The sequence below is a fragment of the Tinamus guttatus genome, unplaced genomic scaffold (genome assembly GCF_059628265.1).
Source record: "Tinamus guttatus ecotype Peru unplaced genomic scaffold, ASM5962826v1 Tinamus_guttatus_pri_ptg000089l, whole genome shotgun sequence".
Classification (NCBI taxonomy): Eukaryota; Metazoa; Chordata; class Aves; order Tinamiformes; family Tinamidae; genus Tinamus; species Tinamus guttatus.
This window is the reverse complement of record NW_028288623.1, coordinates 1,429,244-1,445,254: the sequence shown is the minus strand read 5'-3', so window position 1 is coordinate 1,445,254 and position 16,011 is coordinate 1,429,244. Positions and strand designations below refer to the sequence as shown.

Sequence of the window (16,011 nt, the reverse complement as noted above, 5' to 3'; positions counted from 1 at the left end):
AACTTCCAGAAAATACAAACCAAATTCCCCAAAACTGACCGCAGATAAGCATGCAAAGACAGTCACTCTATGTGTGCATTTTATGTGCATACATGCACACATATGTATTTCTTCACAGACAGTCCTAAACTGAAATTAAATCTGCTTACCAGCTTCGAGAGATGTTTAAAGCTACATCTAAGGTTAAGAAAGTAGAACTGGCAATTCTGGCTGAAAGCAGCTACTGTATCTTTCAGGACACAGCAAGTAAAGACAGAAGATTTTCTCTTTCACGGAAAGGAAAAATTCTTGCCCTATCACCTTTCCTGTGGAATAATATCTACATATTTGTACTGGAAACTCTGGTTATTAAGAATTCTGCCCGGCTGCCTTCAGTCCATTCAAGCATTCAATAAAACCTAAATCTCCCAAAGTTGCTTTCCACTCCTGTACTGTCTACTTTTGTGTAAAAGACAGACTTAAAAGAACAAAGTCAAGCTTAACAAAACAGGACAAAGAGAAAACCAGGGCAGGAAATTTTCAAAGGCTCCAAGTCCATCGCCTTTGTGGAGAGGTTCACTTCCTTTGGCAGGCGAAGGCTCGCTAGCCAATTGTAAACCCAAAGTCTAGGAGGAATTTCAAGGGTATCTGAGTTTCCAACCTATAAAGCTATCTTGCACTTACAAGCTGAATGGTGCTCCTCAGCACCACTGAAAAATCATTTTCAGAAAAGAAAAGGAAATGCAAAACATTGACATATATTTCCAAACGCATTGGTTACGAAGAAAACCTTAAAAAAAAAAAAAAAAAAACCACACCACAAACAATTCAATTTAATGTTTCCTGTCTCAAGGCTTTTTTGTGCCAAAATACTCGTTTCCTTTTGTAGATTCCAGGTGTGAAAAGCTCCCAACTGTCTCATCTTCCTCTGCCAAGGAGTCTAGATCTCCTTCTGGCAACTTCTGCACTTATAGCTATGTTGCTATTACAAAAGCAGCAACACTTTCTCAGTTTGAAGACAAGTTTAATGCATAATATTTAGTTTCAAAGTAACAGCCCTAGTTCAAAACCAAGTATTTCCAGCTACCACCCTCTTTCCAATTTGTAGCAGTGTTTAGCAACAAATGGTACAAAGACCAAGCAAGAAAAAGTCTATGGAAGAGTACAGTATCTTTTACTAAACCAGCTGACATAGAAGGCAAAAACACAGAAGTATTTTTAGGCATAGGAACCCTTATTCAAGTCTGAAATAGCCAGAGCAACCTTAAAATTAAATTTAACTTGAAAGCAGCTGCAGTAAACTTCATTATGTTTCCTAATTAAACCAACTGGGATAAAAGGTAGTTCATACCTTGCAATAAGTAAAAGAGGGCTCTGTGCAGAGAGAGAAAAGGGGTGGATTACAGGGTTGTGGCTCCTTGGAGAAACACAGCACGTAATAAGCTAACTATGGAAAAATCAGAAATTCTTGGTTGAAGAGAATTAGAATGTATCACTAAACAAAAACCATTCAATATTTTTGCCGCTGTGTTTTTCAGTGGAATGAGTTAATTTTCTAATTCAATTTGTCACACAATTGTACAAAGACGTAGGTATGTCAGACCAAGGGAAAGAACGGAAGTTCACTTTGAGGAACAGGGAAAATCCTGGACTATTTTTGTGGTGATTTCAAATTTACTTGGTTGTTGAACTACAGCCTCAGAGGTGAAGTCCTTAACACTGGAAACAGCTGAAACCAAACCCTGGATGAGAAGTAAACTGCATTTCAAGCAACACCAAAGTACTCTCAATTCTTCCATAATTCAGAGTGAGCACCAAATCAAAAAGATATATGTGAAACTTTATTAATTGCTCCCAAATCCACTAATATTATTATTAATAATAATTTATTCAAAATAATATAGTGGCTGTATCTTAAAGCCACTATAAGTGTTTCGGTATATACAGCAAAATATTTATAAGCACACAAATTGAAAGGTAGTTCTGCAACTGCCTGAATTACACAGCATCGCAATAAATATTTTTAGAAATTTTTCTAAAATTTGCAATGCTGAAGTTATACTGAAGTGTGGCTTGAACACAGACACCAAGACAGCTTCATATAGTAAATATAACCTATTTGGAGACTCAAATTACCTCAAATCCAGAAGCCCAGTCCAGAACAAAGGAGATGGGTAACTCTTCTAGGACTGCCTGACCTGCCTGCTCCAAAAAATATTCACACCGGGAATCTTGAGGAGCCAACGCGATCTTCCCTGAAGCCATGAGAGCTTTGAGCATCCAGAGCACTGTGCTGAAGTGTATCACAGCTTAGCTCCTTGCTGTGTTCAGAAGTACAGCAGCATCTTTGTTTCAAACGGCCTTCTGCTGGTTGCATCTGAGGTTCACCAGCCCTTGTACTGGAATCCACAGTTTACAATTGCTCCCTGTCCATCCTGCTCATTGCTACCATATCCCCACACTCATCCCTTCACTTGTTTAGCCTTTCAGAGATTTTTCACTACCGTGTTGTCCTTCTGCGTGCTTTTCTAGTTCTACTTTTTCCAGGGCTATTTTCAGAGGCCCTGTGTCCTCATTCTGGGGAGGCAGCCTATCACTATATAAAGTTCCAATTTGTTTTTCCTTATGTGTTTTGCTTTATGATGGACTTCATCCATCTTCCTCTACCCACAGTTATTGTTGTTTAGTCTTTCTGCAGCTCTTCCTAGTCTGTCCTCATCTTTACTAACTTAAGTACCCTCAATATCATCAACAAGACTTCAACACTTCACTATCTGCATCTCTTTCTGGTCACTTGTGATTACACACTATAGCATGGACAGTTACTCTTTTTAGGCTGAAGAGTTATAACTTTTCACATTTGATATTTACATTTTTAATTCAGGTTCTATCAAAATATTTTATTTTAGTACAAATTACATACAGAAAACCTGAGTCATGGTTTCCATCTGTAATGGTTCTGCTTTCAAATTTTGGAAAGGATTCCCTGGACATCTAAACACACTCCTCCTTCAAAAGACCATTATTCAGCAAGTGACTTAATTTATGTCCACATTTTCAGCAATACTGCTAGATCCTATCTCCCATTTCTGTTTTACTTTGGTCTTGCAGACCAAAAGGTCTCTCTAGCAGAAACTAAGCAAAGCATATAATATTAAATAAAAAGACTTGAAATGGATCACAGAAAACAAACAAACAACAACATGGGTGAAAAGTAGGAAGCTAAAAACAAAATAATAAAAACACCTTTCAAAGTGTCAAAGTCATGCCTAAATACACAAAATAAAAGAAATGGCAAATTAAACCAAGTGCAAAAGTATAACAGGGACTAGACAAAAAGGACTAAGAATGAAAAATTAAAGTTAAGAAATCTAATAAATCATTCTTCAGGAAGAGAAAGCATACCATAAAATATGTAGGACCCACTTTATAAAAGGTTACACAGGACATTCAGAAAGCGATAGGCCTGGAAGACCAATATCTGTAACAAGCAAATTAGTAGAAACTATAAAGAGTAGAATAGAATTACTGAAAATCTGAATAGAAGTGATATAGTTGGGAGATAATACAGCTTGGGGAAAACATCTGTCTTCCAAATCTACAGGAGTCCTTTAAGGAAGTCAGCCTTCAGGTGGATAATTCAAATAATGTCTATTTGATTCCCAAAACACATTTGACATCATATTTTCAAGGAAACTAAGCAGGCATAAGAGAAAAGTCCTTTATGTGATAAACGACTGGGTAGAAGTGAGGATTAAACAGTTCACAGATGTGAAGAGGTCACTAGGAAAGTTCTGCAAGGAACAGGTTATAAACTGTGCAGCTCAATGTCTTCATGAATAACCTGGAAAACAAGGCTGGAGATGAGCTAATAAAGCTGTGCGACTCGCAGCTGGGGGTTGAAGGGAGGATAACTAAAGAACTGTTGAATGACTGAACAACTGGGCAATAAAATGGTAGGCAAAACTGTGCAAATAAATGTAAATGATACACACAGGAAAATCATGCTAACTTTTAATTTAAAAAATAGATGGACAATCAGGAACACAATCCTAGTATTATGATATACTGTTACAAAAATGACTGGTAAATGCTCAATAGCAGTCAAAACAACAAAGAATCAGAAGGACAAAACAGAGCATGGAAAACATCATTAGGTTGCAGTATATATATCCATGGGTTCACTGATATCTTGAATACTGCATGCAGTTCTGTTTTTCTCTATCCAAAAATATTTTTTAAAAAATCAGAAAATGGAACAAGAAAACCAGAGATACAGAATAATCTCTATATAAAATAAGGAACAACTACTTGCTTTTAAAGATGATAAGAAGCAAATAGAGGAACATGACAGAGGTTCACAAAATCATTAGAGGCATGAAAAGGTTTGCTAGGAACCACCTATTCACAATCTCAATCAATAAATGAACTAGAAAACATGAAACAAGGTCAGCAGGAGCCAGAATAAACACATACACACAAAAAATTCAAGTTCTTTCTGGGTCAGTTGGTAGCCTATGCAGCTTCCCACCAATGGATGCTCTTGATGCTGACAGTTTGCAATAGTTCGAGGAGCCTACACTGCCTAGAAATCTACTAAGGCTTACTAAAAATATGTATTAACTATAGTTGACCCTGAGTAGGAAATGGTGCTTGTAAGCGCACTAGAGGAAAATATCAGGTATCTTTCCTTTGCTCTCATCCATGAGCTCAAGCATTACTTCCAGTTTTTCTATTACTTTATCCTACAGATGCGAAGGAAATGAAGCCAAGCGAATCTATGCCAACCCCATGAAGACACTTTCATTGTCCTTGCTGTTATCACGTGACTTCATAGCTTCGGTACACACAGAGCTAAATGTGATCAAAAACAAACCACAGCTGACTGCTCAATGTTATTGATTAGACAGACCAGCTGATTGATCAAAAACATGGATTAGGCATAGTGTAGTTTTTCTTCCCCATGGCTTTGGATATGACTTGCAAACACCTCTAACAATTATATTCAAGTATTTCTATAATTTGGAGAAAGAGAACATGCCACCTAAAGACAAGGCTATCGTTCACCTAATGCAACTGGTGCAAGTATCTGGGTCAGATTTTCATCAATGAAATTCACTTGAATTCCTTGAATGCCAGGTATACCCATGCTGCATTTCGAGGTCACACTAACCTCTCAGTCAAAAACTGCTGCCACAGCTACTACACAACCTATGACAACAATTTCTACAGAGCTGAGAAGACTAGAAAATTTTAGGCTGCTCCAAACAGATCTGAGTATCCAGATAGAGAAGAGCATAAACAGACCGCAACAATTGTGACTTTTCATACCCACTTTAGGTTGCTTCTAGGAACATTCAATGTGTTGAATTTGGCCAGAAAAATGTGTCTCATGAACAGCGACCAAAAGCAGCAGTAAAACAGCAACTGGGAAGACATATGGCAGTCCTTCCACAATTAAGATACATGGTAAAACAGATATAAAAATGGGGGGGAGGGAGGAAATCTATAATTAAGTTGCCACTTGCTACAATATTCAAGCTTCTTAACATCCTTTTAATTTTGCTAAATAGCTTCCTTTTTTTTTAAAAAAAATATATTTTCAAAGCAATTAACGGAGCATCTTTGAATTTTAGTTGTATTTTGACCTTAGCTTTTCACACTTCAGCAAGCCAGGGGAGCCATGATAAAGAGGTAAATTCCAATTAAATCCAGGGTTTTTGTTCAGTTCTTAATCATGGATTAAGATTTTTCCCCCTGGACGCATTCAGCAACATATACCTAGTTTTGGTCTGGCAATATCTGCACACAAGTAACAGCGATACGGAGATTTCTACGTCATTTTTAGAGAAGTGATCATGCTCTTCTGCTGACATAGAATATCTTCCACCAAGAAGACTAGGCTTTTATCCCCTCACTCGGTATTAAAAACATTACATGGCCAACATGTAGGATAAAAGACCTACAGGGTTAAAAATATGTTTCTTGAATCTATTTGTTGGATATTATCAGCTATCAAATCTGATGAAAGTAACTACACTTCCCTACAAAGTTTGCATAACTAGTGATAGGAGAAACAAGAGAAGTATTGAGTCTCACATGCATTCTCAAAACTTTAAGTGCTGGACACTGCAGTACTGAAGCATAGGAGGTATGTTTTCTTTGCTTCAGCTTGCAGAATTTAGTTCAGTAGCTAGTAAGCGTGGAGTAATAATTTCTCAGAAACAAGTAAAAAGTTGAGAAATCACAAAAATGATGTGAAGGCTTCCAGCTGCTAGTTTAGTCTTGAAAAACATATATAATAATACTAATTTTTTAAAAATGATATAGCAGTAGCCACCTCTGAAAAAAAAAGGCAGCTCAATTTGCTGGCTAGAGCCTATTCATTGTTTTATTTGTGAATAAGACTGCCATATATACCAAAATATGCAAGAAGCAACCTATCAAAATGTATTTTGCATTTGCATATTTGCATTTTGCAAAAAAATACGCAAAGAAATTTTATTATTATTATTATTGCTATATTTATGGACTACACAATTCACTTCAATACACAGACTAAATAAATAAATGAAAACTAATCCTCTACTGGAATCTTTCATTGTTTTAGTTCTCCTGGACTCATTTTTACCCCTTTCCTTCTGCATCTATGGCTGCCTCCCTCAGGTTCCCACCTGTTACTAACACTGGTACCCTGCCCTGGCCTGTGCAGCACTGCTGCACGCTACACAGAAGTAGCAGCCACCCCCAAAAACTCAGGCACTTGCTTCCTTCGTAGAGGCTTTCCATGGGACCAGGACCTCCTCACAGCAGCAGGCCCAAACTTGTCACCAAGAAAGGCACAAAGGATTTACCTGAGAAAGAGGCCAAGAGCCTGAAACGCCTTCTAGACTAGTGGCACTCCATTGGCTTGCTCTTCTTCTTGCAGCTTTCTCATGCTTCCACTTGCTCCAACACAGCATGAGCTAATGAGCCCACCAAAGCTTACTAGTTTCTGCTCTGCTTCAAGGCATTTGCGCTTTAACCAACACTACTTAAATAAAATGGCAGCAAATTTAGTAATGTAGCTACATATAGACACAAATGAGTATGCCCTAATGCTTACTGAATGGTTAAGTCTTCAGAGAACTGCATCTCTAGTCTTAAGAAGGAAGAAAAATGCAAATTTAAGTATATTATTTAAATAAAGGTTTTCATATCTAATGTGATTGATAATAATTTAAAAAAATGCCATAACTAATCACCTTTAAAATACATAACAAAGAAAATAATGATGTGTTGAAGACAACGCAATCTGTGGGAAAATAGAGGAAAAAAATACAAGTAGTATCTCTAATAAGGTGAAAGTTGTTTGTAGATGTTAGTTTTATTTCCCAGGCTTGCTTTTGGCAGCTGTTTTGTAGGATTCTCTTGAGGAATAGAGTTGAGAGATCACAAAGCAGTTTTGTGAAAATTATTCAACTGCAGGCAGATGTTTTTGCCCTTTATAGGCTTTCTGTGAAAGTTCATCCTGATGCACAGTGACTGCTTAAGTTTCACCTTATAGTGAAACCTGCATTAGTAGAAACACACTGGAAAAGCCTGCATCTCTTCCTCAAGGATGGTATAGACATATCCGGTGCAATTTAGACCACAAAGACCTGGCTTCTGATTATGAGTTTAGCAAGACTGAGGGCTCTCGGAAAGCCAAGAGCAGTTGTTCTGGAAACATACCTTCCAAGGCAGGATCTTCTCCTGGTACAGGCTACAGCTGCATAACAACTTTCCACACAATTTCTAAGGTACAGCAATACGAGAAAACTGGAAGCTACCATCAGTGGTGGCTTCCTTCTTCTAATGAAGTAATCATTTCTCTATCTGGTGCACGGGTAGCTTTCAGGCACACGTGCCCTCTCCTCAGAAGTGCCTCTCCGTAGGCAATGGAGCTACGAGCAGCAGAGCTCAGAGAGAGCCGTCAGCCACGTCACGCATGTCCCAGCACACCGGGTATTCAGTGCCCATGCTCGGCAGCTGGTCACCTGGCCAGGGGCCTTCAAGGGAGTTGGCTAAAGTTTATATTCTTGTCAAGCTATCTAGCTCTTTTTGTGATGGCATTACAAGTTTGGCCCTTACGCTTCTGGAAGACACCCAACTTATTAACATGTAGCAGTCTGTTACACGTGGCAGCAAATCAATATGCCACAGAATCACAGAATGATTGAGATTGGAAGGGATCTTTGGAGATCATCTAGCCCAACCCTCCTGCTCAAGCAGGGTCACCTAGAACAGATTGTCCAGGTCCTCATCAATTAGGTCAGTAGGTCCCACTCTAAGTCATAACTGATGTTTCTCTAATTAGTCCCTTGAAAATGAGTTATTCACTTTACATTGTGACATTTTTTAATTATAGCTTAGGAAAAAATATTGAAGTTTGCAGTTGATACTGAGAATGGGAAGTGGTATAGAACAATCCATACCAGCTCGTAAAAGGACTACAATCAAATTACACATGTTCCAGCTCAGATAAAAGACATTATAATTGAAGGAGCAAAGACTAAAGGGAGGCACTATCTAATGTGAGGTACTCATCAACTCACAATAAAACATGATGGCAGTGTTAAAAATGAGATGCACAGAAACATACAGCTGCTTTAAGGCTAAGGTGACTACAGGTACATGAACCACACAGAAGAGGCACAGTACCTCTCTACCTACTAGTGAAAGGATTGCTGCAGGAATTTTATATCCCGTTCTCGTGTTCACATTTCAAAAAGCACTCTGGAAAGGTTAAAAGGTACAAAGGGAACACACAAATTATTAAAAGACCGGAGGATATACACAGAGTGACAAAGTCTTGAAGCTCAATTCCTTCAGCTTACCTAGTACAAGGCAAAAGAAAAATCTATTCAGAGTCTAAGGAATTACAAGAGGAACAAGATCTTTTTTTTGACATACAAAAATAATAATAGCCAAAGTTTGAACCTCTAGCTTATTTAATAATATAAAGTATTTGATTTTAGTCAGTAAGAATAGTCTACTACTGAAACACTTCCTCATTACTTACCGTTCTTAAAAGACAATAGACTATATGCTCTTAGTTAATTACTGTTAACAATCCTCACTGAGAGAAGTCCAAGGAAGGCTGGTGTTACACACACCACGAATTGCAGTGACCACAATAGTTCCCTTGGTCTTAAAACAGTCAGATCGAGATGTATGCCGAGTTGTTAACCTGCAGCAGTGGCATTCATGCTCGAAATGTAATTATCCCACGTAAATTTAATACATTGAGACTGTCCAGATGTCAGTTTTTAAAAGTATGGTGTACTACACAATGAGGTACAAGAATCAGTGGGTTTATGTATTATAGAATATATGGATAACACGAGGCTCAAAGTTACAGCGCAAGCTCGTCTTTTAACCAGCTGCCAAAGACAAACCTATTCCTAAGCATACAACAGCAAAGCTTCCTGAAATTCATTACAGCCCTTCCCTTCATCCTTACTTAGTCAGTGAAAAGTATGACACATTGGTAGTACATTTTTAAAAGAAATCCTGGATGTATAAAGGCAAGAAATATTAAACCTCTCCGAATAAAAGTTTGTGCTTTAAGAACAGATCAGGTTGTATTGTTGAACGAATACCTGCATATTTGTATATTTAAAAGGTCTACACACTTGATTTACAAAAATAGAATGACTAAAACAGTATGAAAACTATAGCATCTGATACCATAGTGGCAAACAGGTAGGAACTCTAAAATAACAGCATCCTGTAGCTGCTACAGTTCTATTTGGAAGCTATTTATAACAAATATTATTCCACCAAGACAAGTTACAGTGATCTTTTTTAAAGCCAGACATTTAAAAACAGAAATCAATTTTACTTTAAGAATATTTAATTCAAAATCTGCAAGAGAGCATGGTGGAGATAACTGCTTGCCATATGATTGTATGAGATATCCACTAAAAAAAAAAAAAGGAAACGTGCAATGACAAGGTACAGCTCAAATACATTATTACCTTTTGTTTGTACTAGGAACTAGAACAGCAACAATAGAGGCAATAGTAATAGCTATATTCTTATTTAATACTACTGTTAAGATAAAAATAATACAGCTTCCTTTATGATTCTAGTTCTTTCATCTCTCAGAACAAGGAGTATCTGAACACATTAGAACACGTCAACATCAAGTATGAGCAACGTCTACTGCAGGGCTACTCACGTGGCAGGCCTTAATCCAGATGCTGAACATAAAGCAATTCTGTCCAAACCTTTACTAGGAAAAATGTATTTTAGGGAGGTACCACAACACACCAACGCAGTTCCTAACCAGAGCGATGCATATTATCTACCAGCTAGCATACTCGATAGCAGCCTTCTGAAGGGAGGGTAAGGCAAAACTGACTCAACAAGAGATTTACCCAGGCTTTGGGAACCCTTATTGAAGTGTGGCCAAATGACTGAAGTGTCCTAGAGTGAAAACCGATGAAATCCTGGTGCTAAGGACAAGTGCCCAGGCAGAACGTGCCATTTAGCTCGAATTACCTTCTAACCAACAGGAAAGGGAGTGGAACTTCACCCATAAGCGGGCTTTTAGAGAAATCATTTCTCCTTCCCTTGCCTCCTCCCTGAACTGAGAGCACATGAGCTGAGCACCCAGGCAACAGCAATAAAGGATCTGGTTGTGTTGCCTTCTCTCAACTGGGCTGTCATGGAGAAGTCGCACACAACAGCATGACCTATCAAGAGTCACAAATCTCATTGGAAGAACACTCTGAACAGCTCCTTCCGTATAGTTATTCCCAGCCAAACTAGTGAGTTGAATCACTACAGTTCGGAGACCAGGTGAGCAACAGAAAAGGCACAGGCAGAGAACACAATCTTCCCCTTTAACCAGTAGCCAGCTGTTAGGTAGGTTCAACAAGAAAGCGCACTTTCATCCATAGGAGGTAACACATTTGCAAATCATGTTTAGATGTATGCCTATCCATAAATAAGTGACAAGAAGCACCAAACACTCACAGATGCAGCTGGTTTACTGCGAAAGGCCTACAAACCTAAGACTTCTTCCTCACCTCAGCACGAGCATCTTGATTTTTGCATAGGCAAAACAAACTATCTGGATTAGCCAGAGCAATTCTCCCACAGAGACCAATTAGTATTTTCTTCATGCTGATCCATCTTGTGTTTCATAATTTTTCTCCATCCAGAGCAATTGTTCAACAGGCTTCCTCACTCAAAATACTGTTATACTCAAGGCTGTACAAGTTTCGTTTTGCTCAAATCTAGATGCTCCTTCTTTTAATATTATCATGATAACCACTGCAGATAAACTTTTCACAGAAAAAGAATGGCAATCTGATATCAATTCTGCCCCTTCAGCTCTCAAAGAACTACATAACAATTTGTTCTAGTATCACTATACTCAAGAATTATGCCTTGATTTTGCTGTCTATTGGAAGATGAAAAAACAGTGTCACCTATAAAGACAGGCCATTCAATGAACTCAAAGAACAGTGCACTCATTCTGTGCTTGAAACAGTTTCAGTCATCCTGTAGTGTACATTCAGGACCTACTTAACTCAGAGAGCTGGCAAAAGGAAAGATGGGAAAATAATGAATTATTTCAAGACAGTAAATAAATGGTCATAATGTTACTTAAAACAAAATAACAGCTCAGATGCACTCTCAGAAGTCCCTGCAAGATGCTGAAAAGAAGCAGGCTCTATTTATAGACTGCCTCCCCCTCCCCCTGTTTAATACTTCAGCACCATGAAGCTAAACAGACATGTTTGATTTGCTCAGAAGCAGTAGCGCTAGCCAAGAGTGGCATCTGAAGCAATGCTATAGCGGTAAACTTAACAGCTGCATCAAAACACATCCTGCTGATACACTCAACAACAAAGCAATCTAATTCTTACTACATTTCTGAAGAACACTGTACCAAATAACTGCTGCTAAAAATGTCACAGAACATTAATACACTGAGAGACTGCGTGACAGAAGCAGCAAACATTATCTGAAAATCATTGAGGAAGTGATAGCAGAAAGAAGGTCGCCTTCCAGACTCAGCAAGTGCTTGCTGACTAGAGGCAATTCCACAGCACTGAAAACATACACAATCCACATGTCAAAATCTCCTCTTACCCTGGAGAAGCCCTCTGACAAAAGTATCTTAACACATTATATAACTTTTGCACAGGTTCCCCTTTGGGAGAAGTGCATCAAAAGGGTATTAGGATGAGTTTCACTTAAACAGATAAGGAGGACATTAATCTTCCTCCAGTTTTACTCCAGCGCTGCTCCTGACAGCAACTTGTCCCTGCATCAGCTAATGAATCCCTTTGCAATGAATCACAGAAATAAGAAGTGGCTTAATATGTATTACAAGATCTGAAAACAAGTTCAGCATATTTTGCCCTTTCATTTTACATCAGACATCTTTGCATTGGAAAAAAATAACTTTCAGCATCAATTCTATCAACGAGTTGGTTAACATCACGCATGAGAGATCAGTCATCCTTCAATTTCTTCAACCTCTCTGAACTCCTGCATCCAAAAGCAGCACTAAGCAACAAATACACATATACACCTTCCTCAAAAGAGAATAACCACCTGATGGAGTTCCTCTTTGTACAAATAAACTAATTCTCCAGAGCTCAAGAATATTTTCAGAGATAAAGCAACAACATAAAATAGCATGTGAGCGATGTTTCTCATCACAGGATAGTTCTAAACGGTGCTGTGCAAGAACCACAGAAAATCCAATCTCTGAATATAATAATAAACAAGTTTGTACAAACTTAATACAGAATTTTGTGGAAAGTGCTGGAGATGCATTTCTTCTGTTTCACAGCCTGCCCTCCTTTTCCTCCTCCTCTCAAATTCAAACCTACCTTCCTTCCAAAAATATTCTTCAGGATTTCCAGATGTTTCCTTTAACTAAAAGATTATTTGAAAATCAAGCTTAAAGAATAATTTATTGAAAGCTATGACTTGCAGAATTTCTCAAAAATGAGTAAAAGATAGTCAATTGAGACAAGAGGTGAAAAGGTTTCAACTTTTTTGGCTTGAATTATTTCAACCTACAAGGTAATACAGAAAAATCAGAGTATAAATTTGAAAGGCCAGGAAATGCATCTCAATTTCAAAACTGCCTTTAAAAACTTGTTCCCAACCTGCTACCACGTTCCCTCAAGAACATACCACTTATGACCCAGCAGTGATGGGAAAAATGAAAGAATCTGACTCTGACCCCAAAATCTTTGTAAATATAATACAGAAAGTAGCCCAGGGACATTATTCAGAAGTAAAATGTTGCCTGATGTTTTCAAAAAAGTAATTTTGAGATATGAGATGTGGTGCTAGCTTCAGGTCTGAATTTGTTACTAAAAGCCACTCCATATGGCATTCAGCATTTCCAACAAAAGCAGGAAAGTCAACTATTATTTAAACACTGTCTGACATTGAATACAGTACAATCATTGGTGTGTAAAAAGCAGAAAATGAAGCTGTTCTGTTTATTTCTACTCTCTAAACTGACTGAAGTATATAAAGCTTAGGACGACTAAATTAAAAGATTCAGTTCATATTTCAGTAGCCTAAACACCTATCTCCTAGATTTATATATGTACACATGAACTACACATATATGCATGCATACACATACATATATATATATGTACACATTTATATGTATGTGAAGGATTAAGCATTTGAACAAGTTTCTTTCATCCCAATCACCAAAAATAAATCAAACCAAGTGATTTTTAATTGAAGCATGATCTGTAGCTCTTAGATTCTTTCATGTACAACTTAAAATGTGCAAATTGGCTAAAGTATAGTTTTTGCATGTCTGTATTTTAAAAGCTAGCCTGACCATCTAGATTCATCCTGCAGCACATTGATCTGTGAGATCAATCAAAAGAAGCTCAGGTTTCTCTGTTGTGAGGAGAGAGGGTTTTAAGAGTCGGGAAGGGGGATGAAGGGCAGTGGCTGGTCCGTATCTGATGCGTCCCTCTGAGACCACTGAGAATGCTGGTGCCTCACACTGAAAGGGCAGCTGTCTCTCCTCCCCTCTAGGCAAAGGCTTTGTGCACTGGTTTAACAGAACAAGGAAAAGAGAAAAGGATGCAAGACACAGAAGTATACAGAAACTGTAAATCTCCTGGTGTGAGATATAAACCAACTCCCATCAGATAAACAAGCCTTAGCTGAAACAAAAATCACAGTCAGCAGTACATGCACATACCCTTTAGTGCAGTTTCACACACTAAGGGAAAATTTAACATTATGTGCGCACATGTATAGAACTGGTTGAGGCTGAGTATATGTAACTCGGTTTTGAACTCTGAAAACTTCACCTCTGTCTTTCTTCTATCAGACACAAAATCTTTCTCTTTTTGGGTCATTGCCATTGAAAAATCTCTCTGAAATCTGCAATGTCAGAAGCAACAGAAGCTGCAACCTGCTCTAATCCATGACTACTCTAGACTTAACTAACATCAAGATATCCCACTCTTTCGGCTTGCCCTTCTTGCCCTACTGTTTCTTTAAAAAAAAAAAAAAAAGAATTTCAAAAGATGATAGATTTCAGGAACAGTAGATCAGAAGCATATTACAAGAGGTTTTGTCAGAAACACTTAGATGATTCCATTTTTACAGCTTTTTAAACCATAACTTGATGCATCACCCCCAGAATAACTTTTGACAAATTAATATCTGTAGCACTAGTCAAACTGTCTCAGATATCACTTTTCACAAGACAAACAACTGCTAATAAACATAGCTCTAGTACCACAAGTTAAGAAAGTTTTAATGCTTTGTTGAATACATGCCAGAGTGTAAAATCATCACAGAGTATTTGGTGCAAATTACCTCAGAATAAAATCGTTAAGATACATTTGTACCATGAGTCCACATCATTCAAATATAAAATCCCAAATGAAACGCAGTAGCAAAATGAGCTCTAACGTTTTATTTTTTCAGATAGCTCAGACAAGTGAAATGAACTAACGGACAAGCAACCATAGTGTGTGCGTGTTCAACACAGGCACGGCATTGACAATGCAGTAGATATAAAATCCCTACTCCTTTTTCTAGAACACCAGTACAGAGACTAATCATTCATTTTTATGGCTAGCTGCATTTTAAAACAAACAGTATGTTTTACTTTGGCGTTCTCATCCTCGCTATCAATATATCTTACTCATTCTGAATGAATATTCTGCAACTCCAATGGTTTCGCACGCGCAGTCTGACAAAAAAAGAAAAAAAAAAAAAAGGCTATTTCATAACACACTCGCTACAGCCCTTTCCAGCTTAATTATAAGTCCTGCGGATGATTCCCAAAAGGCCGGGCTATAAATAGCCCGGGGTCTTTGCTTTGTTCGCCCCCTCCTTCAAACCGACGTTAATCTCCGCAGCCCCGGCCCTGCTCGCTCTGCTCCGCTCCGCGCGGCGCGGCCCGGCCCGCAAGGTGCGGAGCCCCGCGCGGATCCTCGTCCCCTCGCCCGCCGCAGAGGCGCGGGAGCGCCGGAGGAGACACCCGGGAGCGGCGCATTCCCTCCCGCCGCGCGACGAGCGGCTCCGCGCGGCCGCGCTGCCCCCGCCGCGGCCTAGCGGGGCACAGCTGCGTTCACACTGTGATGGGGCCGCCGCAAGCGGACGCGCTACTCCGGGTCAGGGCCGAGCCGAGCCCAGCCGAGCTGGGCCGGGCCGCGCAGCTCCTTACCTGGAAGGAAGGCGCCGAGGAGAGTCCCTGCGGGCGCGGGGCAGCTAGAGCGGCGGCGGCGCCCGCCGCGGCGGCGCCCGCGGCAGCCTCCGCCCCATGGCGCGCGGCGCGGTCTCTATGGCGACTGCGGTGCTGGGACGGCGCCCGGCCCCCCGCCCGCGGGCGTGCGCGGACGCCTAACGGGCGGCCGCGGCTGTGCCCGGCGGCGCCAACCACCCCTTCGCCGCCGCCGCCGCCGCCGCCATCCCTGCGGCAGTGCCGGCCGCGCCACCCCCCGTCGCTCTCCTTCGCCCGAGCCGGGACGCCGCGACCACCCG

The 16,011-nt window shown here is 39.7% G+C and overlaps 1 protein-coding gene across 1 annotated transcript in view; it reads right to left on the bottom strand.

The window, feature by feature from the left end:
• TTBK2 (tau tubulin kinase 2) overlaps positions 1–15,790 on the bottom strand; it is a 64,731-nt gene extending 48,941 nt beyond the window's left edge. Inside the window, exon 1 of the mRNA XM_088520464.1 lies at positions 15,695–15,790. The gene's annotated coding sequence lies outside the window, so the exon portion shown is untranslated. The remainder of the gene's footprint in view (positions 1–15,694) is intronic.
• Between the last annotated feature and the right edge of the window lie 221 nt (positions 15,791–16,011).